Source organism: Macaca mulatta, chromosome 14 (assembly GCF_049350105.2).
Source record: "Macaca mulatta isolate MMU2019108-1 chromosome 14, T2T-MMU8v2.0, whole genome shotgun sequence".
NCBI lineage: Eukaryota > Metazoa > Chordata > Mammalia > Primates > Cercopithecidae > Macaca > Macaca mulatta.
This window is the reverse complement of record NC_133419.1, coordinates 86,390,904-86,415,203: the sequence shown is the minus strand read 5'-3', so window position 1 is coordinate 86,415,203 and position 24,300 is coordinate 86,390,904. Positions and strand designations below refer to the sequence as shown.

Here is a 24,300-nt window from a genome sequence, read left to right as displayed (position 1 = left end):
ATACAAAGAACTGTAGAAGTTCAAGGCATTATTAAAGACTGTGGAGAGATTGCTAACACAATTTGATTCAAGGCCAAAGTTTTGTACTTTTGAAAGTTAAAAGGATATTCAGCATTTACAAATTATTTAAAAAACCAAATTCTTGCTTTGGTGACCCACTACCATGACTAAAGTGTGTTTTATATGCTGTACATTTGATACCTAACTGGTATAAGTCATCTAACCACATTACCATGCCAGATATAATTATATAGCATTTTAGCAATATCTACAATTTCTGGTGGTTAAGAAGTTATAAATTTACATAGCTTAAAGACAAAGTCATGTCTTTAAGAGAAAGGTTCTTTTACTTTTTCATTGTGGCAAAAGTGCCGCTCTTTGTAACATGCATACTATGAGAGATCTGCTTGTCAATGCAATTTATCAAGTATTTATTTAGTGCGTATTGTGTATAAGTCATTTTGGGTAGAGATGAGGTGGGGAGAAGGATGGAAGTGGTAAGAAGAAATACAAGAGAAAGAAGGGGTCCCTGAGGTGGGTGAGCTTTAAAACTAGTCAGGAGTGGCAGATCCTGTGACAAGTAACTATAAAGACAGGATGAAATCAATGTCAAGAAAATGCTTGAGGAATACACCATGGGAATTGGAGAAGTTGCAAGGATTAATTTATTCAGTCTAGGAGGGCGAATCTTGTGACATTTGTCCTAGGCCTTGATGCATAAGAAGGATTCCTTGGGTCAGAAATAGAGGGGAGGATATTTCAAGCTTGAAGGAACCACACCTAGCCTATGCTACCAATGAATATTTACTTACTAACTAGCTGATAAAACTAAACAATTTAGCAATTTGCCTGTGACTCTAGAAAGTCACTGTTGGATCGTGTTAGGGGTTAAATTTCAGATTCTCATTTAAAAGCACCAGCCTTCCACCATTCCAAGAAGGCAGCTCAGAGAGTGGTCATACACAATTCTGCAAACAATATTCCATTTTGTTCAGTTCCATAGAGCTACAAGAATCTCATCCTTGTTCAGACAGGGGTTCTCAACTTAAATAAGTCTACCTACAAAACTCTTCCAAGCCCATGCCCCACCTGCAGTTTTCTAAGCTCACTTCTACTCCTGTCCCAGTTAGTTTTCACAGATCCAGCACCAACTTTTACATGTAGGTTTAGTTTTTTCCAGGATTACACTTCTGCTTTCCAGTATATTAATTACAGTCACATACACTGAAGGAGGGGAACAATAAAAGCTTAAATTCAAATGTAACCAAGGTAGATCTTGAAGGAGGGCTATAAGTTAGGTCAGATGGAAGGGGTGACAGAAAACTGGGGTACAGAGAGGCAGGCAGAGGCATGGAGATTATTCTTTCCAAAAACTATAATAACTCTCTTCCAACCATTATCACACCATTAGCTAACATGAATTGAGAGCTTACCTTGGGCCAGGCAATGTGCTATATGTGTTATGTGTTATCTCCTTGGCATGGGGCAGGTAATATGACTACTTCTATTTTATAGAAGAACAATCACTAACAGAAGTGACTTAGGCTGGGTGCAGTGGCTCACGCCCGTAATCCCAACACTTAGAGACGCTGAGGTGGGCAGATTGCTTCAGCTCAAGAGGTCAACATTGTGAAACCACATCTCTACCAAGAATACAATAATTAGCTGGGCGTGGTGGTATATGCTTGTAGTCCCAGCTACCTGGAAGGCTGAGGTGGGAGGACGGCTTGAGCTTGGGAGGTTGAGGCTGCAGTGAGCTGTGTTTGTGCCACTGCCTCGGCAGCAAAGTGAGACCCTGCCAACAAAGGAAGGAAGGAGGGAAGGAGGGAAGGAGGGAAGGAAGGAAGGAGGGAAGGGAGGGAGGGAGGGAGGCAGGAAGGAGACTTGTCCAAAGTCACCCAGCGAAAGAAGGAAATTTAACTGACTTGTCCAAAGTCACCCAGCGAGTTCTGTGGTAGAGCCAGGAGATGCACCAAAGTCTGTGCATTTAACCTTACACCATGGTATCCCTACCATCTTGCCTTCCCTTTCTTTTTCTTTTTTTTTTTTGAGACGGAGTCTCGCTCTGTTGCCCAGGCTGGAGTGCAGTGGCCGGATCTCAGCTCACTGCAAGCTCCGCCTCTCGGGTTTACGCCATTCTCCGGCCTCAGCCTCCCGAGTAGCTGGGACTACAGGCGCCTGCCACCTCGCCTGGCTAGTTTTTTGTATTTTTTAGTAGAGACGGGGTTTCACCGTGTTAGCCAAGATGGTCTCGAACTCCTGACCTCGTGATCCGCCGGTCTCGGCCTCCCAAAGTGCTGGGATTACAGGCTTGAGCCACCACGCCCGGCCCTTGCCTTCCCTTTCAGTGTCAACCTAGAATTCTGTGAAGTTTAAGTGTCACTTATATGCAAACCATTTTGAAGAGTTCCTATGGGATAAGTGGAACAGGCCACTGCCGACTTGATATGATCATGTTAACCAAGGCTTATTCAGCACTCTATATGTGCAAGGCATTGTGCTAAACATGTGCATCTTCTTTTAATCTTCACAGTAGGCCTGAGAGAGCAGTGCAATTATTTTCTCTCTAACAAATGAGCAAACTAAAGCACAGGGAGGTTGAGTAATTGGTCTAAGGTCCTATTAGAAATGGACATTTCTAACAGCATTTGGACCTTGGCCAAGAGCTCTAAGGTTTAGTCTCTGAGTTATACAAAATTTAGATGAATTGGGAGCCATAACAAGACCCTGCCTTAAAATTTCTCCCCACTTGCCTGCCCCACAACCTGAAGCGAGTATCCTGTGACCCTCTCTAGCATTTAGGCATTGCTATTTGTTTCCAGGGGAGGAGTGATACTGGGAACAGCATATATTTAGTTCCTTCAAAGCCCTATGCTAGGTGATGCAAGGCACCCAGAGGTGAGCAAGACCCAGTGTCTGCCCTCCAGAGCTAGAGAGGGGCAGGAAGGGTATAACCAAGACAGGTGCAATTAACAATAAAAGTGAAGTACCAAAAGCATCTGAGGTCATGCTACTCCCCTGCCTAAAATCATTTGCTAGCAGCCATCACCAACAGGACACAGCCTGCTTCCCTAGGCAAGGCAGGTACAACCACTCCTCCAACATCTGCCCACCTACCTCCTTAGCTTCATCTCTGCCTCATTGTCCCAAATCCTGTGTAATAGCCATGACATATAACAGGCATCTCCATGTCTCTGCCTGCCTCTCTGCACCCAGTGTTCTGTCACCCCTTCAATCTGACCTAATTTGTAGCCCTCCTTCAAGGCCTACCTTGGTCACATTTGTTTTGTTTTTAAGTTTTTATTGTCCGCCTCCTTCAGCGTAGTGACTCTGCAACACTTTGTAAACCTATTATAACACTTACCCTAAAATGAAATTATTTACAGATTTGTCTCTTCAAAGGCAAGACCCGTGGCTTATTCCTCTTTTGCATGTGGAGTGCTCACCCAGCACAGGGACATACCAGGTTCTCAAAGGCTGAATGAAAGCCAGAATATACATCTCTGCACAGTGCCAGGACTCTTGGTCCAGGCTAGCAGCCTGCACTGGGCACTACATGAGGTCCTTGAGGGTAAGTATTTGTAAGTTTGGGAGAAGGAAGACCTTTGGAAGAACCAAAGGCAGACCTGGGCCACCCTCAGTTGAATGGACAACACTAGTCCAGGAGAAGATAAGGAAAAAGGCTCTAAGGTTCACCTGCTGAGGTTTGCCTGGGCTGGCCCCATCATGGGTAACTTGTAAAATGGGCCGTGATACATTTTCTAAATTATTTTATTTATTTATTTATTTTTTGGGATGGAGTCTTGCTCTGTCACCCAGGCTGGAGTGCAGTGGTGCGATCTTGGCTCACTGCAGCCTCCGCCTCTCGGGTTCAAGCGAGTCTCCTGCCTCAGCTTCCTAAGTAGCTGGGACGGCGGGTGCTCACCACCACACCCGGCTAATTTTTCTTTTTTTCTAATTAGAACAGAGTTTTGCTGTGTTGGCCGGGCTGGTCCCGAACTCCTGACCTCAGGTTATCCACCTGCCTCGGCCTCCCAAAATGCTGGGATTACAGGCGTGAGCCACCGCGCCCGACCACAATATTGTATTTCATGTATTGTATTGTCTGCCTCCCTGCCAGACAGCGTCTTCTAGGAGCTTACCAGTCCTCTGTGCATACCCTAGTAGGTAGCTCAGGCAGTACATGACACCCTCACCTTTCTGTAGGTATTATTCTATTTTAAAGCATCACTTCATTTAGTCCTCTCAACAACCCGTAAGCCTTTATTGTTTTTTCCCCCTTCTATTTCACACGTGAGGAAATTGACATCCCGAAGGTTAAAGCAACTTACCCCATGACCCGGCTCCATACCCTCCGCGCCCCTTTCCCTGCGCGGTGGCTGTCCCCTCTCTGAGTGCCGGGGCTCCTATTGCTCCACGCTCTTGGGCTCCAAGGCCCCCTAACGCGCCGTGATAAAAATAATAATAACAATAACGACAGTGCTGCTTTATTTGCACAGAAAACAAGTTGTTTCGGGGCAAGGTACACTTGAGAAGGAGGCTAGGAACGGGAGAGAAGCAGCAGGCGGGGGCGGAGGGCGAAGAGAGGGAAGGGGAGAGGGCTGGCGCTGGCGGGCGCTGGGTGCCCGCGAGGAGGCAGGGGGAGGGCCGGGGCGGGGAGCAGGCGAAGCGCCATTGGCCCGAGCATCCGGGACCACCCCCGGCGCGCTGCTAGCCGCCCGCGGGGCAGGGGGACTCGCGCACGCCGCTCTGCGTTGACAGGGCCGGGCTACACCCGGGCCGCGCCGCGCGCGTGCGAGCCGGGCAAAGCCGCCAGCGCCCGTCGGGAGAGTGAAGGCTTGCAGCGCCCAGCCCTGGGGAAGGTAACGCGTCGCGCCGGGGGCTGCGCAGTTTGCTCCGCCAGGCCGAGGGCCGGTGGCCAGAAGACGAGAGAGACGGCGAGGCGCGCTCCCTGCCCGGCAGCGACTCCGAGGTGCGCACTCGGGTTCCAGTCACTACTTTGCCCACTCGCTGTGTTACCTCGGGCAACTTTGTTTCCCTCTCTTGGTCTCTGCTTCCTTCTCTGTTAAGTGAGGGAGGTGGTGTAGAATGATGTTCCTTAGTCTTCCCAGTTCTAAAATGGGAACTGCGTTTTGGCACCGGGAAAGCTCCTTTCCTCAGTTTCCCACCTACTCCACAGCCACCTCCGCTGCCCAGGCGGCCAGGAAGCTGGGATGCCGGGGTAGGCGAGGGTTCTGCGGAGCTGTCGCGTTTTCTGGGGCTTTCAGGGACTGACCTGGGCTTGAGGCTGGGTGCTGGAGAGACCTGGCTGCAGAGTAACTGCCCCTCAGATTGCTCAGGTGCAGAAAGGTAGGAGCGTCAGGACCTGTTTACAGATGGGGTGTTGGGAGGGGCCGGCCAGGGGATGATGATTTCTCCTTTGAAAATAGGACTCGTTTTGAATTTCTCTTCCATACCCACACCTCGTCCCACGGCGAGCTATAAACTACACGAGTGGGCTTTATCATCCTTCAAAGTGGAAAAACAACTGTTTTTAGCTTCTAAGACACAGGGCTCTACCAGCATATAGGAAGTGGGTCTCTCTTTCTCTGCACCCATCCTGCCGCCTCTTCCCTTTCCTTCCTCCTCTCTTTATAAATCCCTTCTGACCTTGAGGGGCTCCATTTCCTGCCTTAATGAAAAGTTCTTCTTTTCAGTTAGTGCTGGTTTGTGACCAGCAGCCTCCAGGGCTTTGGGCTCAGGGTTGAGATAGAAGCCTAGATAAGAACAGGCTGTGAGTCAGACTGTCAGCCCGCTGAGCCACACAGCCCCGCAGGGATGTGCAGATGAAGCCCGGTGGGGCTTCAGACAGACAGACCCTGGAAGGCGGGGTGGATGCAAACTGCCATCCAGCTTCCCGTCCCCCTGTTGGCAGCCATTCCCCACCAGGATGGTGACCCCTGCTGTCTGCTGGATGGAGCAGCCAGATAGGGTAGGATGATTGAAAGGAGCTGAAGACTTGGCTGGATTTCTATAGAAGGTCTCCAGCATTTCCCTCCCCTCACTTTCCTCCACCCCTGAAGTTCTGCCTCTTCTCACCCTTAGTGTGGTATCCAGGTGAAATCAGATTGCAGAACCCATCAAGAGCAGCTAGGAAGGAGAAGAGAAGGTGTGGGGACGGCAGTAGGGCAATGTTGGCTGTTGTTTACTGGGCACTTACCATGGCTCAGACACTCCTTTGTATGTGATATATCCTTAATTCTCACAAAGTTACATGAGGGGTGATATACTATACTCTATTTTATAGGTGAGAAACAGGCTCAGAAAGATTGCTTCCTTGAGTCACTTAGCTAGGAAGTAGCATAGCTGGGATTCAAATCCAATCTCTGATTCTAAAACCTGTGTATTTTACACTTTCTTTGTGCTCCTTAAGTAAAAGCAAGCTGGAATAAGGACAGCAAAAATGTCTAACATTATTGAGTTCTCACCAGGTGTCAGGCACTATGCAAAACATCTTAGAGCTGTTATGTCATGTATGGTGCAGGAGTTTCCGTTATTCTGGAGGTAATCCGTGACTACCTTAGCCTCTCAGCAGCAGTCCTGTTCTAGAAGGCCTACCCTAATCCTGCCCAGCTGCTAGTGCATGGGTGGGGCAGGGCCCTGTTTGCTTTATCCTAGAGGTGGTTTGGGGTCTAATGAAAGATTGATTGTCCACATCTGACCCGTTAGCCCTAACCGTTGGTTGGTGAATGATTCCACTGTTCCCTAAGAGGACTTTTTCAGGTTTTGCTCAATAAACACTTGTGGAATGAATGAATTAGCACCTTGTGCAGAGTAGTCTGCTGCCTTGTAGAAATGTGAGGCAGCCTAGGGGAAGCCCAGGTTCCACCATCTTCAAAACCCAGATGCTAGTCTAGGTGTTTCTCCTCTTTGGGGAGGTAGGGTGAACTGTGCCCTTGTAGGCTTCCAGAGCTCCCTGGTAATATGTTTGCTTGTCACCTGTTCTACAAAGAATTTTTAAACATACAGTAGATGAAGAAAAATGTGGCTTTTTTTTTTTTTTTTTTAAATTAAGAGGAGAACTTACTTGGTATTAATGAGGTTGTCTCTCTCTCAAAAGTTGGGGGGTATAAGATTATAATGTTTGTCTTAGGGCTTACCAAACTTTTCCATAGAAGATCCTGCAATGGAAGAGAAGACCAATGCGTGCTCCTGCACTTATGCAATTTTTTCATTTGATTTCATAATATATTGACTTTGATTTAAAAATGTAAAGTTTTTTTCTTTAAAATATCTGAATAAAACTGGTGTCCTGGCAGATTGTTGTATATTCTTAGGGGCTTCAAGTACCCAGATGGTGAAGTAGGACCAAGGTTCTAGAGGGCTTAGACTACTGTTTGAATTTTCCACAATCTGGTTCACAGTAATAGAGCTTCTCTAGTCCCTGGGGAGACATCCACTTTTTCCCACTTTTCAGAATGAAGAATGTTTTTAAAATAAAAATATCCTTTATTGTTTTTCTGGTTACCAAAACTAAACATATTCATTGCAGGAGAAAAAATAAGATCCAGATTAACATTAATAATAATACCAGGCCAGGTGTAGTGGCTAATGTCTGTAATCCCAGCAGTTTGGGAGGCTGAGGCAAGTGGTTCACAAGGTCAGCAGTTCGAGACCAGCCTGGCCAATATGGTGAAACCCCATCTCTACTAAAAATACAAAACTTAGCTGGGCGTGGTGGCGTGCACCTGTAGTCCCAGCTCAGTGAGATACTCAGGAGGCTGAGGCAGGAGAATCTCATGAACTCAGGAGGCGGAGGTTGTGGTGAACTGAGATCATGTGACTGCACTACAGCCTGGGTGACAGAGCAAGACTCTATCTCTAATAATTATAATAATGATATCAATAAATCTATACTCAGAAATAAAGCAAAACTTGGGATATATCCTTCCAAATCTTTTTCTTTGCACCTGTATTAATAAATTTTAAAAACACACAAGTAAATACAACCCTTTTGACTCAATTATTGTCAGAGCTAAGAGCTATCTCAGATTGTTTTTGAAAGAATGTAGAAAATAAATTATTAAAATTAAAAGCATCATGAAGGTTAATTTTGTTTGTGAGCCCCGAAGTTCACCCCTCATAATTTCCCTGTATTTATCTTCTGGGAGAGATGAGTGCTGGGCCATAGGGCTGCTGTTGAAAATGCAGGGTTGAACTGTACTCCTTGCTAAACATCTCAAATATAACAGAAGGTAGCTCTTTAGTGTTGCTGATGTGCCAAATTTGAGCAGAAAATTCACAAACTAATTTGCAGAAAATTCAAAAGGGACCTAGAGAAAGTCATTGCCCCAGCATTACATTTTGTTACCTGTGTGACCTTGGGCAAGACAGATGGCTTCTCTGAGCTGGTTTCCTCTTCTGTAAATTGATGATAATGAACAAATTCTATCCTCACTTACCAGAGTCACTATAAGGATCAAGTGTCAGATGCTATTGTTTGTTACTTGGATTGCATGCGTGTATGCTATTAATTTTTTTAAATTTTTTAATTTTTTATTATACTTTAAGCTCTAGGATACATGTGCACAACGTGCAGGTTTGTTACATATGTATACATGTGCCATGTTGGTGTGTTGCCCCCGTTAACTCGTCATTTACATTAGGTATATCTCCTAATGCTATTCCTCCCCCCTCCCCCATCCCCACAATAGGCCCCGGTGTGTGATGTTCCCCTTCCTGTGTCCAAGTGATCTCATTGTTCAATTCCCACCTATGAGTGAGAACATGCGGTGTTTGGTTTTCTCATCTTGCAATAGTTTGCTGAGAATGATGGTTTTCAGCTGCATCCATGTCCCTACAAAGGACACAAACTCATTCTTTTTTATGGCTGCATAGTATTCCATGGTGTATATGTGCCACATTTTCTTAATCCAGTCTGTCACTGATGGACATTTGGGTTGATTCCAAGTCTTTGCTATTGTGAATAGTGCTGCCATAAACATAGTGTGCATGTGTCTTTATAGCAGTATGATTTATAAACCTTTGGGTATATACCCAGTAATGGGGTGGCTGGGTCAAATGGTATTTCTAGTTCTAGATCCTTGAGGAATCGCCACACTGTTTTCCACAATGGTTGAACTAGTTTACAGTCCCACCAACAGTGTAAAAGTGTTCCTATTTCTCCACATCCTCTCCAGCACCTGTTGTTTCCTGATTTTTTAATGATTGCCATTCTAACTGATGTGAGATAGTATCTCATTGTGGTTTTGATTTGCATTTCTCTGATGGCCAGTGATGATGAGCATTTTTTCATGTGTCTGTTGGCTGTATGAATGTCTTCTTTTGAGAAGTGTCTGTTCATATCCTTTGCCCACTTTTTGATGGGGTTGTTTGTTTTTTTCTTGTAAATTTGTTTGAGTTCTTTATAGGTTCTGGATATTAGCCCTTTGTCAGATGAGTAGATTGCAAAAATTTTCTTCCATTCTGTAGGTTGCCTGTTCACTCTGATGGTAGTTTCTTTTGCTGTGCAGAAGCTCTTTAGTTTAATTAGATCCCATTTGTCAATTTTGACTTTTGTTGCCGTTGCTTTTGGTGTTTTAGACATGAAATCCTTGCCCATGCCTATGTCCTGAATGGTATTACCTAGGTTTTCTTCTAGGGTTTTTATGGTTTTAGGTCTAGCATTTAAGTCTCTAGTCCATCTTGAATTAATTTTCCTATAGGGAGTAAGGAAAGGATCCAGTTTCAGCTTTCTACTTATGGCTAGCCAATTTTCCCAGCACCATTTATTAAATAGGGAATCCTTTCCCCATTTCTTGTTTTTGTCAGGTTTGTCAAAGATCAGATGGCTGTAGATGTGTGGTATTATTTCTGAGGGCTCTGTTCTGTTCCATTGGTCTATATCTCTGTTTTGGTACCAGTACCATGCTGTTTTGGTTACTGTAGCCTTGTAGTATAGTTTGAAGTCAGGTAGTGTGATGCCTCCAGCTTTGTTCTTTTGGCTTAGGATTGTGTTGGCAATGTGGGCTCTTTTTTGGTTCCATATGAACTTTAAAGCAGTTTTTTCCAATTCTGTGAAGAAAGCCATTGATAGCTTAATGGGGATGGCATTGAATCTATAAATTACCTTGGGCAGTATGGCCATTTTCACAATATTGATTCTTCCTATCCATGAGCATGGTATGTTCTTCCATTTGTTTGTGTCCTCTTTTATTTCACTGAGCAGTGGTTTGTAGTTCTCCTTGAAGAGGTCCTTTACATCCCTTGTAAGGTGGATTCCTAGGTATTTTATTCTCTTTGAAGCTATTGTGAATGGGAGTTCATTCATGATTTGGCTCTCTGTTTGTCTGTTACTGCTGTATAAGAATGCTTGTGATTTTTGCACATTGATTTTGTATCCTGAGACTTTGCTGAAGTTGCTTATCAGCTTAAGGAGATTTTGGGCTGAGACGATGGGGTTTTCTAAATATACAATCATGTCATCTGCAAACAGGGACAATTTGACTTCTTCTTTTCTTAACTGAATACCCTTTATTTCTTCCTCTTGCCTGATTGCCCTAGCCAGAACTTCCAACACTATGTTGAATAGGAGTGGTGAGAGAGGGCATTCCTGTCTTGTGCCAGTTTTCAAAGGGAATGCTTCCAGTTTTTGCCCATTCAGTATGATATTGGCTGTGAGTTTGTCATAAATAGCTCTTCTTATTTTGAGATACATGCCATCAATACCGAATTTATTGAGAGTTTTTAGCATGAAGGGCTGTTGAATTTTGTCAAAGGCCTTTTCTGCATCTATTGAGATAATCATGTGGTTTTTGTCTTTGGTTCTGTTTAAGTGCTGGATTACGTTTATTGATTTGCATATGTTGAACCAGCCTTGCGTCCCAGGGATGAAGTCCACTTGATCATGGTGGATAAGCTTTTTGATGTGCTGCTGGATTCGGTTTGCCAGTATTTTATTGAGGATTTTTGCATCGATGTTCATCAGGGATATTGGTCTAAAATTCTCCTTTTTTGTTGTGTCTCTGCCAGGCTTTGGTATCAGGGTGATATTGGCCTCATAAAATGAGGGAGGATTCCCTCTTTTTCTGTTGACTGGAATAGTTTCAGAAGGAATGGTACCAGTTCCTCCTTGTACGTCTGGTAGAATTCGGCTGTGAATCCATCTGGTCCTGGACTTTTTTTGGTTGATAGGCTATTAATTATTGCCTCAATTTCAGAACCTGCTATTGGTCTATTCAGGGATTCAATTTCTTCCTGGTTTAGTCTTGGGAGGGTGTAATTGTCCAGGAAATTATTCATTCCTTATAGATTTTCTAGTTGATTTGCGTAGAGGTGTTTATAGTATTCTCTGATGGTAGTTTGTATTTCTGTGGGACCAGTGGTGATATCCCCTTTATCATTTTTTATTGCATCTATTTGATTCTTCTCTCTTTTCTTCTTTATTAGTCTAGCTAGCGGTCTATCAATTTTGTTGATCTTTTAAAAAAAAACCAGCTCCTGGATTCATTGATTTTTTTGGAGAGTTTTTTGTGTCTCTGTCTCCTTCAGTTGTGCTCTGATCTTAGTTGTTTCTTGCCTTCTGCTAGCTTTTGAATGTGTTTGCTCTTGCTTCTGTAGTTCTTTTAATTGTGATGTTAGGGTGTCAATTTTAGATCTTTCCTACTTTCTCTTGTGGGCATTTAGCGCTATAAATTTCCCTCTATACACTGCTTTAAATGTGTCCCAGAGATTCTGGTATGTTGTATCTTTGTTCTCATTGGTTTCAAAGAACATCTTTATTTCTGCCTTCATTTAGTTATGTATTCAGTAGTCATTCAGGAGCAGGTTGTTCAGTTTCCATGTAGTTGAGCGGTTTTGATTGAGTTTCTTAGTCCTGAGTTCTAGTTTGATTGCACTGTGGTCTGAGAGACAGTTTGTTATAATTTCTGTTCTTGTACATTTGCTGAGGAGTGCTTTACTTCCAACTATGTGGTCAATTTTGGAATAAGTGCAATGTGGTGCTGAGAAGAATGTATATTCTGTTGATTTGGGGTGGAAAGTTCTGTATATATCTATTAGGTCTGCTTGGTGCTGAGTTGAGTTCAATTCCTGGATATCCTTGTTAACTTTCTGTCTCATTGATCTGTCTAATGTTGACAGTGGGGTGTTAAAGTCTCCCATTATTATTGCGTGGGAGTCTAAGTCTCTTTGTAAGTTTCTAAGGACTTGCTTTATGAATCTGGGTTCTCCTGTATTGGGTGCATATATATTTAGGATAGTTAGCTCTTCCTGATGTATTGATGCCTTTACCATTATGTAATTGCCTTCTTTGTGTCTTTTGATCTTTGATGGTTTAAAGTCTGTTTTATCAGAGACTAGGATTGCAACCCCTGCTTTTTTTTGTTTTCCATTTGTTGGTAGATCTTCCTCCATCCCTTTATTTTGAGCCTGTGTGTGTCTCTGCATGTGAGATGGGTCTCCTGAATACAGCAAACTGATGGGTCTTGACTCTTTATCCAATTTGCCAGTCTGTATGTTTTAATTGGAGCATTTAGTCCATTTTCATTTAAGGTTAATATTGTTATGTGTGAACTTGATCCATTATGATATTAGCTGGTTATTTTGCTGGTTAGTTAATGCAGTTTCTTCCTAGCATTGATCGACTTTACATTTTGGCATGTTTTTGCAATGGCTGGTACTGGTTGTTCCTTTCCACGTTTAATGCTTCCTTCAGGATCTCTTGTAGGGCAGGCCTGGTGGTGACAAAATCTCTAAGCATTTGCTTGTCTGTAAAGGATTTTATTTCTCCTTCACTTATGAAACTTAGTTTGGCTGGATATGAAATTCTGGGTTTAAAATTCTTCTCTTTAAGAATGTTGAATTTTGGCCCCCAGTCTCTCTGGCTTATAGAGTTTCTGCCAAGAGATCTGCTGTTAGTCTGATGGGCTTCCCTTTGTGGGTAACCCGACCTTTCTCTCTGGCTGCCCTTAACATTTTTTTCTTCATTTCAACCTTGGTGAATCTGACGATTATGTGTCTTGGGGTTGCTTTTCTCGAGGAGTATCTTTGTGGCGTTCTCTGTATTTCCTGAATTTGGATGTTGGCCTGCCTTACTAGGTTGGGGAAGCTCTCCTGGATGATATACTGTAGAGTGTTTTCTAACTTGGTTCCATTTTCCCCTTCACTTTCAGGCACACCAATCAGACGTAGATTTAGTCTTTTCACATAGTCCCATATTTCTTGGAGGCTTTGTTCATTTCTTTTTACTCTTTTTTCTCTACACTTCTCTTCTAGCTTCATTTCATTCATTTGATCTTCAATCACTGATACTCTTTCTTCCAGTTGATCGAGTTGGTTACTGAAGCTTGTGCATTTGTCACGTAGTTCTCGTGTCATGGTTTTCATCTCTATCGGTTCTTTTAAGGTCTTCTCTGCATTGATTATTCTAGTTATCCATTCATCCATTCTTTGTTCAAGGTTTTTAGTTTATTTGCGCTGGTTACGTAGTTCCTCCTTTAGCTCTGAGAAGTTTGATGGACTGAAGCCTTCTTCTCTCAACTTGTCAAAGTCATTCTCCATCCAGCTTTGTTCCGTTGCTGCAATGAGCTCTGTTCCTTCGGAGGGGGAGATGTGCTCTGATTTTTTGAATTTCCAGCTTTTCTGCACTGCCTTTTCCCCATCTTTGTGGTTTTATCTGCCTTTGATCTTTGATGATGGTGACGTACCGATGGGGTTTTGGTATGGGTGTCCTTTCTGTTTGTTAGTTTTCCTTCTAACAGTCAGGACCCTCATCTGCAGGTCTGTTGGAGTTTGCTTGAGGTCCATTCCAGACCCTGTTTGCCTGGGTGTCAGCAGCAGAGGCTGCAGAAGATAGAATATTGCTGAACAGCAAGTGTTGCTATCTGATTCTTGCTCTGGAAGTTTCGTCTCAGGGGTGTACCCAGCCATGTGAGGTGTGAGGTGTTGGTCTGCACCTAGTGGGGGATGTCTCCCAGTTAGGCTACTCAGGGGTCAGGGAACCACTTGAGCAGGCAGTCTGTCCGTTCTCAGATCTCAACCTCCGTGCTGGGAGAACCACTGCTCTCTTCAAAGCTGTCAGACAGGGACTTTTACATCTGCAGAGGTTTCTGCTGCTTTTTGTTTAGCTATGCCCTGTCCCCAGAGGTGGAGTCTACAGAGGCAGGCAGGCCTCCTTGAGCTGTGGTGGGCTCCACCCAATTCGAGATTCCTGGAGGCTTTGTTTACCTACTTAAACCTCAGCAATGGCGGGCGCCTCTCCCCCAGCATCACTGCCGTCTTGCAGTTAGATCTCCGACTGCTGTGCTAGCAATGAGGGAGGCTCCGTGGGTGTGGGACCCTCCTGGCCAGGTGTGGGATATAATCTCCTGGTGTGCCATTTGCTAAGACCCTTGGTAAAGTGCAGTATTAGGGTGGGAGTTACCCGATTTTCCAGGTGTTGTGTTTCTCAATTTCCCTTGGCTAGGAAAAGGAATTCCCTTCCACCTTGTGCTTCCCAGGTGAGACAGTACCTCACCCTCCTTCAGTTCTCGCTGGTTGCGCTGTACCCGTGGACCAGCATCGACTGTCCGACATGCCCCAGTGAGATGAACCCAGTACCTCAGTTGGAAATGCAGAAATCACCCATCTTCTGTGTCGCTAACGCTGGGAGCTGGAGGCTGGAGCTGTTCCTATTCGGCCATCTTGGGTGCCCCCCTGCTCTTAATATTTTTAAAATGTTTAAACATAGAGGCAATAAAAACGTCAGTCTTTATAAAATTCTGGAATCCAACTCTTGGTATTAGTAGGACTTAATTATGATATAAATGCTCTATTAGGACTCAAGTTTTCTTCAAAGAATGTAGGTTTCCTTGGTGGCTAGTATCTCATTGATCTTCATCACAATCCTGAACAGAAGAGGACAGAAGATAGTCCCATTTTATAGAATGAAAGCAGGCTTCCCACTCGAGGGAGTTGTTGTTCAGTTACACAGGGAGTCTCAGAGCTCCTGGGAGCTGTCTTGAGTTGCCCTAAGCAAGGCAGAGGCTTGCTAGGAGGAAGCAATGAAAGTAACTGGAAAGGCAGTGTACCCATGGGGGCATGTGAGTGCTAGTAGCCATTGCCTCAAGGACTGCTCTTTGGCATGTGCTGTGCTCCTGGCTGCTCTAAGGAGACAATGGGCCCTGCATTGGGAGGCAGGTGGCTTGGTTTCAACTTCTGCATCTGTCAAAGACAATCTGCAATCTGGGTTTAGTCACACTTTCTCCCTGAGCCTTGGTTTCTTTATAAAGTTAGAGAGTTGGACCAGATAAGGTTCCTTCCAGTCTTAAAAATCTGATTCTGGGTTATTTTCTATTCATGGTTACAAGTTGAAGTCTGGTAGAGAATTTCCACATCCAGATGAATCAGATGTCAGAAAATGTTTCCACTTTCTGTTGCTTCAAGCTTTTGATGCCTCCTCCTTATTTTCTAAGGGTCTCCTCTATTGACTGCCCTCATGCGGGACACATGATCTACAGATCATTGAGAGGAGAGTGGTTTCTGCTCATTTACTTGTTGTTACTAATCTGTAACCTCTTGAGATTGTTAGGAGAACTGCTTTGAGAGAATTGGGGGAAGGTAGGTTGGCAGAAATACAGTATAATGAAAACAGGTTTAAAAAATGGTAATAAAGCCATGTGTTTCACTAAATATTTGCCTCTTAAGTCACTAAATACAGTATTTTTCCCTAGTGCCCATTTGGGCACTTGGACCTGTGCTAGAACTTTTGCAGAATGTGGGAGAAGCACATGACCTCACTCTTAAGTGGCTCAGACCTGGAGAGGGGGAGAAAGAGAAGGAAAAAGGGAGCAAAGAGACGTGCAGCTGTGGTTGGAATAGGATGGAGATGAAAAGAACAATTTGGGAAAAGATTGAGCTCCTGAGGACTTAGACTTTGTGGTTTATTTCTGTATCCACATAGCCTGGCACTGTTCCTGGCACTCAATGGGAACTTAGTATAAGTATTTTAAATTAATTAGTAAATGAACAAATAAAAGAATGAATGAATCACTCTGCTGAAATGTGGTGCAATGTCCTCAGATGACTGCAGTGACTTCTTCACATATGTGAACTACCTGCAAACTACAAAAACACTTTCTTATGTGTCATCCCTTGTATTGATGATTGAGATAAAAGAAGTCAAAATAAGAGCATTTCCTAATGTTATACTTTCTAAACACTTTGTAACTAGTAGTATAGGTTTGGTTTATTATTCCTAGATAAGTTGTCCTCTTTCTATAAATGCATCAGGAAATATTTGGGGGTAGGTGGATATAAGACCTAGCAAACAATTCCACATATTTGCCTTCTGAGTTAGAGAGGGGAAGAAAGGCATCACTTGATTTCTGAGTGAATATAAGTTTCTTTTTTTCCTTTGCAGAAGCATTGTTTCACTGTAAGTCTTGACAGAATGGATGCCAGCGCCACTAGCTTCTGATTAGACAGATGTGTTTTGTGCTGCCATCCCTCCCAGCCACAGGCGCCTGGGCTCTCCTGCCTCTGGCTGAGTCACTTGATTAAAACACAGGGCTGTGAGGCTGAGGGCATGGGCTGGATCCCAGGCCAAGCTAAGTTGCTCAGTCAAATCTATTCCCTGACAATTCCCATTCCCGCTGCCAGTGATCTGTGTTGGGAGCAAGGCTGAGCTGTAGTGTGTTAGATTTCTTAGGGCAGATTCTTTACCACTGTTGGTTTTAGACTAGTCATTTGAGTTTTATAAAAGGTTTGGGTTTTCAGTTTTGTTTTTTTTTTTTTTAGAGATGGAATCTCACTGTGTTGCTCAGGCTGGTCTTGAACTCCTGGGCTCAAGCAGTCTTCCCACCTTGGCTGCCCAAAACACTGGGGTTACAGGCATGAGCCACCACACCCAGCCCCTTTTCTTTTAGTTATAGTCTAGGGTTGTTTCAGTTCTGCTGTTTTGGAACATGTTCAGGGTTTTCATCCTGAGATCTTTGCTATCCCCAAGACTGCAACTATTGTCATAGCATATAATTCCCTCCATGTGTCTATAAGATTTGTTTTACAAGATCAGATTTGTTTTACAAGATTGTTTAGAGGGTTAAATATGGTTCTGTATTTAGTGAAAACCAGCAAAAACAGATTGAGATGCTGTTGCTGAGTGATTGACCAAAGACTTACCAGCCAAGGACTCACCACCTCATTCCTATCTGGTGCTACTATTGATTTAACTACAATTTCTACATGACATCTTCAAGGTAAGTTATGAATAGTTGGAGCCACAGGCATTCAATCTGCAAATACGATAGATCTACTGCTATTATGGCACCTAGAGATAGTAACTGGTTAGGTAGATTCATTTTCTTCAGTTATTTTAAAGGTATTTTACCTGATCTGGTATTTTTGGTTGCTAATGTAACACACTGTATCATGTCTAATTGCTTCAGACTGTTTTTTTCCAACCCTGTGAGACAAGGGAATGATGAGGATGTGTGACATTTACTGAGCACTTACTATGTACCAGGCAGTATTCCAAGCACTGTACCTACATCAATTTATTTAATCCTCACAATAATCTATTACTGATACTATTTTTGGTACTATGATTGTTTCTATTTTATGATGAGGAAATTGAGGCCCATATAAATTAAATAACTTGTCCAAGGTGACACAGCCAATAAGAAGAACAACAGAGATTTGAATCCAGGCAGTCTGATTCCAGAGCCCATGCCTTGGATCATTGGAAGATAATCTGATACGATTGTATGCTATCTGTACCCTACTTGTATTCTACTCTTCTGTTCATGAAATCACGGAGCTGTAAAGTGAGTTCTAGATGCAGAATGAGGGTACATAGCTTGGGATAGTGTTTCGACTACACAGGATAACCCTTGAAAATGGGCTTGTTGCAAAAATTTAGAAAATTTTGTTACACAGAGATAGTAATAATTAATAAAGTTTAAGTATTTCAGGAAGTATTAGAGGGTGACACCAGACTACAAAGTGATGAGTCAGCAACTTAGTATACTATTTAAGAATCAACACCACCTGGAATGTAGTAACTGAAGTGTTGCATTTAGGAAGTTGAATACAGGTAAATCACATAATTTATAGTCCTTTACTTAGAAGAGCAAAAATGGTATCTTTCTTTTCCATTCCTTTTAGGGATGCTACAAATAACAATAACAGAATAAACAGAGTGTCCATTATCTATCGAGTACATACTCTGTGTCAGTCTTTGCTATATCCTTGTTCCTCTAATTGGCAGGACTACTCTCTAAAGTAGGTGATAATTATCCACTTTACTGATGAGGAAATGGAAGCACAGAGAAGTCCTTTGCCCAAGGTCACAGAGGTAGTAAATGGCCAAACAAACAATTGAGCCCAGGTTACTTTGACTGGAAAACCTGTGCTCTTTTCACAACCCAGTATTGCCTCTTTTGGGGGAGTTCTTTAAAGGAAAGATGTTGTATTCATGCTTACTGAATCCTGTGTTAAGACATGTGTTTGTCACGAGTCTTGAAACAGATTATAAATATTCAAAACTAGGACGATTCCAGAAAACCCGGGATATTTCTGTTACCATAGAGATGTAATGATGGGCTTGACATAATCTTCCAGGAAAAACAACAGGGTTCTCCCAATGCTCCATGGCCTGAGGAGTCAGCCACTTATTCCTGCAGTTATGAAGTAGCACCACCCGGGACTAGAGCAACTGAAATACTGTGGAGAACTGGCAAGAAGACCCTAACTACAGTTTATTTTGGGGCATCACAGCTTGATAAGTGAGAGGGAATATACTGAAGAACTTGAGTGGAAATGAAGTTGATCTTCATGTTGTACATGATATGAGGATTTTATAAAGATAAAGAATTTTTATATGAGTTGTCCTAGCAGGACCACTTAAATATGACACATTTTTACAGCTTTATAATATGCGTTCTTGAACCTTTTAAAAATAGTATCCTACTACCTTTCTGCAAATGTATTCACTGTGTCCTTTCCAGAATCCTAGCAACACCTTGCCGTCTGATGGTTATAGCAGATGATTTTGAGGTGCAATCATAGGTGGAAGGTCAGAAGCCAGAGTTATGTAGCATAGTGGCCAACAAGGTGATGGGAGAGGGGTTATGGTTAAAAAGATGTTTCCGGCTAGTGTCCATGTTTCCCATAGAGGCCACTTTGTAGTGGAAATAAACTTGGCTTTGGAATCAGATGAGCTTGAATTTAAACATGAATCCACTTACTAGTTGTGTTATAGAGCAACTAACTTAACTGTGGTTAGCAGCTTTTGAGTTTCTTGGGGGTAGGAGTCTCAATTTCCTTTTCTGAAAAAATTGCATTCATTTTCTCACAAGATGGAGTAATGAATATATTAACGCCTCTGACTTTGTGTCTTGCATAGAGTCACTATTAAATAAATGTCAGTTCTCTTCCTTTCCTCTCTTCCCTTCTCTTTCTCTCCTCTCTTCCCTTCTCTTTCCTTCCCTTCCTCTTGGCTATTGAAGGTGACAATGGTGAAGTAGTACTTACAGTACAGTGTGGTGAGTGTTCTAGTAGAAATGCATGCAGCTTATTGTGAGATTGCTGAGAGAGCAACTGCCAGGGAAAGTAGGAAGGTGACAGATAAGCTAGACCTACGGCTGAGTAGGAGTTTGCTAGGTTAAGAAGAGACTGAGGGCCAGGTGCATTGGCTCATGCCTGTAATCATAGCACTTTGGGAGGCTGGGCCTGTTGGTGGGCACCTGTAATTCCAGCTACTTGGGAGGCTGAGGCAGGAGAATCACTTGAATCTGGGAGGCAGAGGTTGCAATGAGCAGAGATCATGCCACTGCACTCCAGCTGGGCAACAGGGCAAGGCTCCGGCTAAAAAAAAAAAAAAAAAAAATATATATATATATATAGAAAAAGAAGAAAAGAAAGTGTGGTGGGGAGGAAATGTTGAAGGATGTTTCAAGTTCAAAGGCACGGAGGCAGGGAGAGAAGGGATACTAAGAGAACGGGGAGGCTGGGCGCAGTGGCTCGTGCCTGTAATCCCAGTACTTTGGGAGCCCGAGGTGGGCGAATCACAAGGTTATGAGTTCAAGACCAGCCTGGCCAACATAGTAAAACCCCATCTCTACTAAAAATACAAAAAATTAGCCGGGCAAGGTGGTGGGTGCCTGTAATCCCAGCTACTCTGGAGGCTGAGGCAGGAGTATTGCTTGAACCCGGGAGGCGGAGTTTGCAGTGAGCCAAGATCGTGCCATTGCACTCCAGTGACAGTGCAAGACTCCTTCTCAAAAAAAAAAAAATAAAAAGAACAGGAAGAGACTACTGAGTTGGCACCCAGGGCAGGTAAGTTATGGTTGGTGGCGCTGCTAATGTAGTGGAGTTTCATCAAAGACCAAAGGTGAAATGAGGCTACAATCTTACCCTTTATCTTGGAGGCTGCCCTTTGTATTTGAAGTTTCTCAATATTGTGAGTGAGATAATGAAATTTCTCTTTATGATAATAACACTGCTTGCAGTGTGAAAGATGGGTTTGGGGTTGATTGGCATACTTGTTGGCACTTGTGTGTACAAAGGAGATAACATATATTAAAACTTTTTTGGTAAAAGATAATGGTACTTGTAGAGGTGGTGCTGCTATTCAAGACTTCTATAGGAAAGCACATAATGTGTTGGAAAATGGTGACTCTATATACTAATTTATGGACTGGATCACATCGGAGCCAAATTATTCCAAAAATATAAATATGTCTTACCTTGAGTTAAGCATATTTACCACTTTTCAACAAAGGACCAGGTGTGTTTCTGGCAAAATGACTGAAGCTTGAATAAAAAAAAAAAAAATATGTTTAAGGCCCCTTTGTGTATCTCCAGAATTGAGTTTAAGATTCTAGGGATAGTTGACGCCTAACGCATGCTGAATTTGGTTAGTGCTTTGTAGAATTTCTTGTGCTTAGCATGCACTATTGTGGTTAGCAGCTGTTGAGTTTCTTAGGGGGAGGAGCAGAGAGGCTCAGACTGCAAAACTATCATCTATGGGAAATGGCAAGAAGCTAGGTGGCCCTTCTCCCTAAGCAGTCAGGATCAGACCCAGGTACACATAGATGTGTGTTTCTGTGTTTGTAGACCTTTGTTTATGTTTTCCTGATAGTTGTCTGCTTTATCCAGGCCAGAGGGAAAACGTGACATTACTTTGGGTCCCTTGGGGAAAGCCACTGGGGAGATTAGCCTTGGTTACTAGAGGTGCCTCAATGTGAAGACAGTCACCTGCATCTCCACATGAACTATTAATGTGTGGCCAGGAGCCAAGGGTGTGGAGGAGACGTGGCTCTACCGGTCAGATTCTGCAGGGGACAGATGTGACCCTACTGTGGAACTAAGCATAGGTATTTGCTTGGTGTGTGAGGAAGTGAGGAGTGAAGTGAGTGGATGTGGTGTTTTTTTTTTTTTTCTTCTCTGGCATACTTTCCCCAAGTCCACCCTCTGAGCAGCCAGGAACTAAAAGCAAGTCTTGGGCTGACATTCAGTGCATAGGGAGTAAGTTGTACATTTTGAATTCCTGGGGGCCAGGCATGGTGGCTTATGCCTATAATCTGAGCAGCTTCGGAGGCCAAGGTAGGAGGATTACTTGAACCTAGGAGTTTGAGACCAGCCTGAGCAACATAGCAAGACCCCATCTCTACAAAAAAAAAAAAAAGAAAAAAATTAGCAGGGCATGTTGGCGCACACCTGTAGTCCCAGCTACTCAGGAGGCTGAGGTGGGAGGATCACTTGAGCCTAGGAGATGAAGGGTGCAGTGATCCATGATTGTGCTGCTGAACTCCAGCCTGGGCGGCAGAAACCCAGGCAACTCTTGGAGACATCCTACATTGGGCTTTTGGAATGTTAGACCTTCGAACCTGGACTCTTTCATGTGCCAATCCTCAAGCCCTTTCACTTTGTTAGTCAAGTCTCAGTCTAGTCGTTTGATAGATTCTGGTTTGGTCTCTTTCCTTTGAGATCAAAGCACCAAAACTGATGAACTGTGTGTGGGAATGGTCAGGTCCTCGAGGGTATGTTTGTGTGCATCACTACCTGTAGATGCAGTGACCAAGGGTGTGAGCTTAGTTTAATACTTCAGTATGGTATGATTGATCTTTACAGAAAATCTCTTGCTATTCTCTTTGAACTATTATTAAACAGTGAACATTTGTTGATAAAAGGGGAAGCATGCTTTAGTGGGAAGAATATCAGATTTAGAGACAAGAGTTAATTTATTTGACAGATGCTCACTGAGTGTTTTCTATGTTTGTGTGTCAAATTGTTTTAGGCTGAGGGTCCAGTGGGGAAAATAGATGTCTGTAATTACCACTCAGTGTGATGTTCATAGTCAGATGTGAACACAGAGGAAGGAGGTGAGGTGGTAAGAGGGAAGGGAGATCAAGTGCCAAGGTAGGGCTTCCTGGAAGAGGTGGCATTTGAGAGGAGACCTGGGTGAATAGGAATTAGAAGGTCAAAAGGCTGGGAAATAGTATGGCGAGCACGGTTTCATGTTCAAGGCAAGGCTGGCAGGAGCTGAGGCCAGTGAAGTAGGCAGCAGACTGATCGTGAAGAGTGTTGTACATGTCATTAAGGAGATTGGACTTTTTAATGGACTTTTAGTCCCTTTTGTTGAGCTTTTCCTAACCCTGTTTCGAACTCTGAAATCCTAGCTGTTCTTAAAACTGCAGCTCTATGCTAATTCTTCCTGAAATCTTCCTGGTTCATCATGGCAGGAAGTTTTCTTTCCCTCTTTTAACTGGTTTAATGTTTGGCTTATACCTCTTTTATGGCCATCATCACATACCACTGTGTGTTATCATTCTCTATGTCCTCATCTTATCTTCCCTTTTGTTACAAAAGTTCTTAGAGTGCTGGGACTAAAGGAACTTATTATTTCCTTAATGCCCAAAGCCCAGAGGCTGAGATAGTACAAGTGTATTAAATGAATGTATTTTAAAGTCCTAAGTTACGTTCACTGTCTGTTTAAGGTTTTCAGTACATTGATTGGCTGTAAGAATTTAGTGGTCAGTGGGCAGTTATCAATTATTTAGATATTTGGCTTTTTATTCTCATGAGTGCAGAAAAGAATTAACATAGTGGGTGTGAAACTGCCTATCCATAGAAAGGCCTGCTTGCAAGTTGGCCTTTGGCTGGCATTAAGGAACTTGGATTTCAGGAGGATTCCCACAAATCTAAATGATAGGAGTAGCTCACTGTGCCTAAACTGTTTGTGCAAGCAATATGGTTTATGCTGAGCACCTGCTTTTCTTCTGGGAGTCTGGAATTTGGGTACATGCCAGGGAAGGGGTGCCTACATGACTTGTCCCCTCTGGGCATTAAAAACTCTGGGCACTGAATCTCTAATGAACTGTCTGGTTGGTAACATTTCAGATGCATTGTCACAACTTGTGTGTCCAGTGTGACTCCTCTTGGAGAAGACCCATGGGAGCTCCCACCTGGTTTTATCCAGACTTCATCCCATGCACCTTTTTCCATTGTTGAGTTTGCTTTGTATCTTTTCACTGTAATAAGTCATAGCTGTGAATATGACTATATGTTGTCCTGTTGAGTTATCCTAGTGAATCATCAAACCTGGGACTGGACTTGGAGATCCCTTCAGCACACCATGAAATGCCACATATGTGAAGCCAATTGTTTATTTTTGGTTTGTTTTTGGCTAAGACTCTGAAGATATTAAAGACTCTGAGAAGTTATTGATCTTTACATAAGAGAAGGGCCCATTTCTCAAGACTATGTATTTAGGCATGTGAAGAGGGTGCTTAAGAAAGTTTCACGGTTTTTTTGTCATTCCATAAACCAAATCAGATTTCACCTTTTAGAAATAAGTGTCAAGCTTTAACATTTTGAACTTTGAGAGTGTCAGAAGCTGTAATGATCCATTTGTTTGAAAATGAACAGGGAATGGGAGGGCTCACAAAAAACACTGAACTTGAGATCAGTGGGTATAGGCCAGTTGCAGTGGCTCATGCCTGTAATCCCAGCACTTTGGGAAGCTGAGGCAGGTGGATCACTTGAGGTCAGGAGTTCAAAACCAGCCTGGCCAACATGGTGAAACCCCATCTCTATTGAAAATGAAAAAAAAAAAAAAGCTGGCGTGGTGGTGTGCACCTGTAATCCCAGCTACTCGGGAGGCTGAGGCAGGAGAATCTCTTGAACCTGGGAGTTAAAGGTTGCAGTGAGCCGAGATTGTGCCATTGCACTCCAGCCTGGGTGACAGAGTGAGACTCCTTCTCAAGCAGCAGCAGCAACAACAATAACAACAACAACAACTTTCTGGTCTTGAGATCAGTGAGTATAGACTAAGGTGTGCTG

The 24,300-nt window shown here is 43.2% G+C and overlaps 2 protein-coding genes across 48 annotated transcripts in view; one reads left to right on the top strand and one right to left on the bottom strand.

Annotated features, from left to right (window-relative positions):
- The window catches only part of CCDC83 (coiled-coil domain containing 83), a 112,173-nt gene extending 107,710 nt beyond the window's left edge, over positions 1 to 4,463 (bottom strand). Inside the window, exon 1 of the mRNA XM_077964166.1 lies at positions 4,332 to 4,463. The gene's annotated coding sequence lies outside the window, so the exon portion shown is untranslated. The remainder of the gene's footprint in view (positions 1 to 4,331) is intronic.
- The window catches only part of SYTL2 (synaptotagmin like 2), a 161,766-nt gene that overhangs the window by 35,787 nt on the left and 101,679 nt on the right, over positions 1 to 24,300 (top strand). For 40 of the 47 annotated variants that reach the window (XR_013404242.1, XM_077964161.1, XM_077964152.1 and 37 more), the window contains exon 1: positions 4,738 to 4,972. The exons of 5 other annotated variants lie outside the window; for them this stretch is intronic. The gene's annotated coding sequence lies outside the window, so the exon portion shown is untranslated. Of the gene's footprint in view, positions 1 to 4,737; positions 4,973 to 17,078; positions 17,214 to 24,300 lie in introns of those variants that run through there. 2 more of the 47 variants (XM_077964141.1, XM_077964126.1) reach the window with 1 other exon arrangement.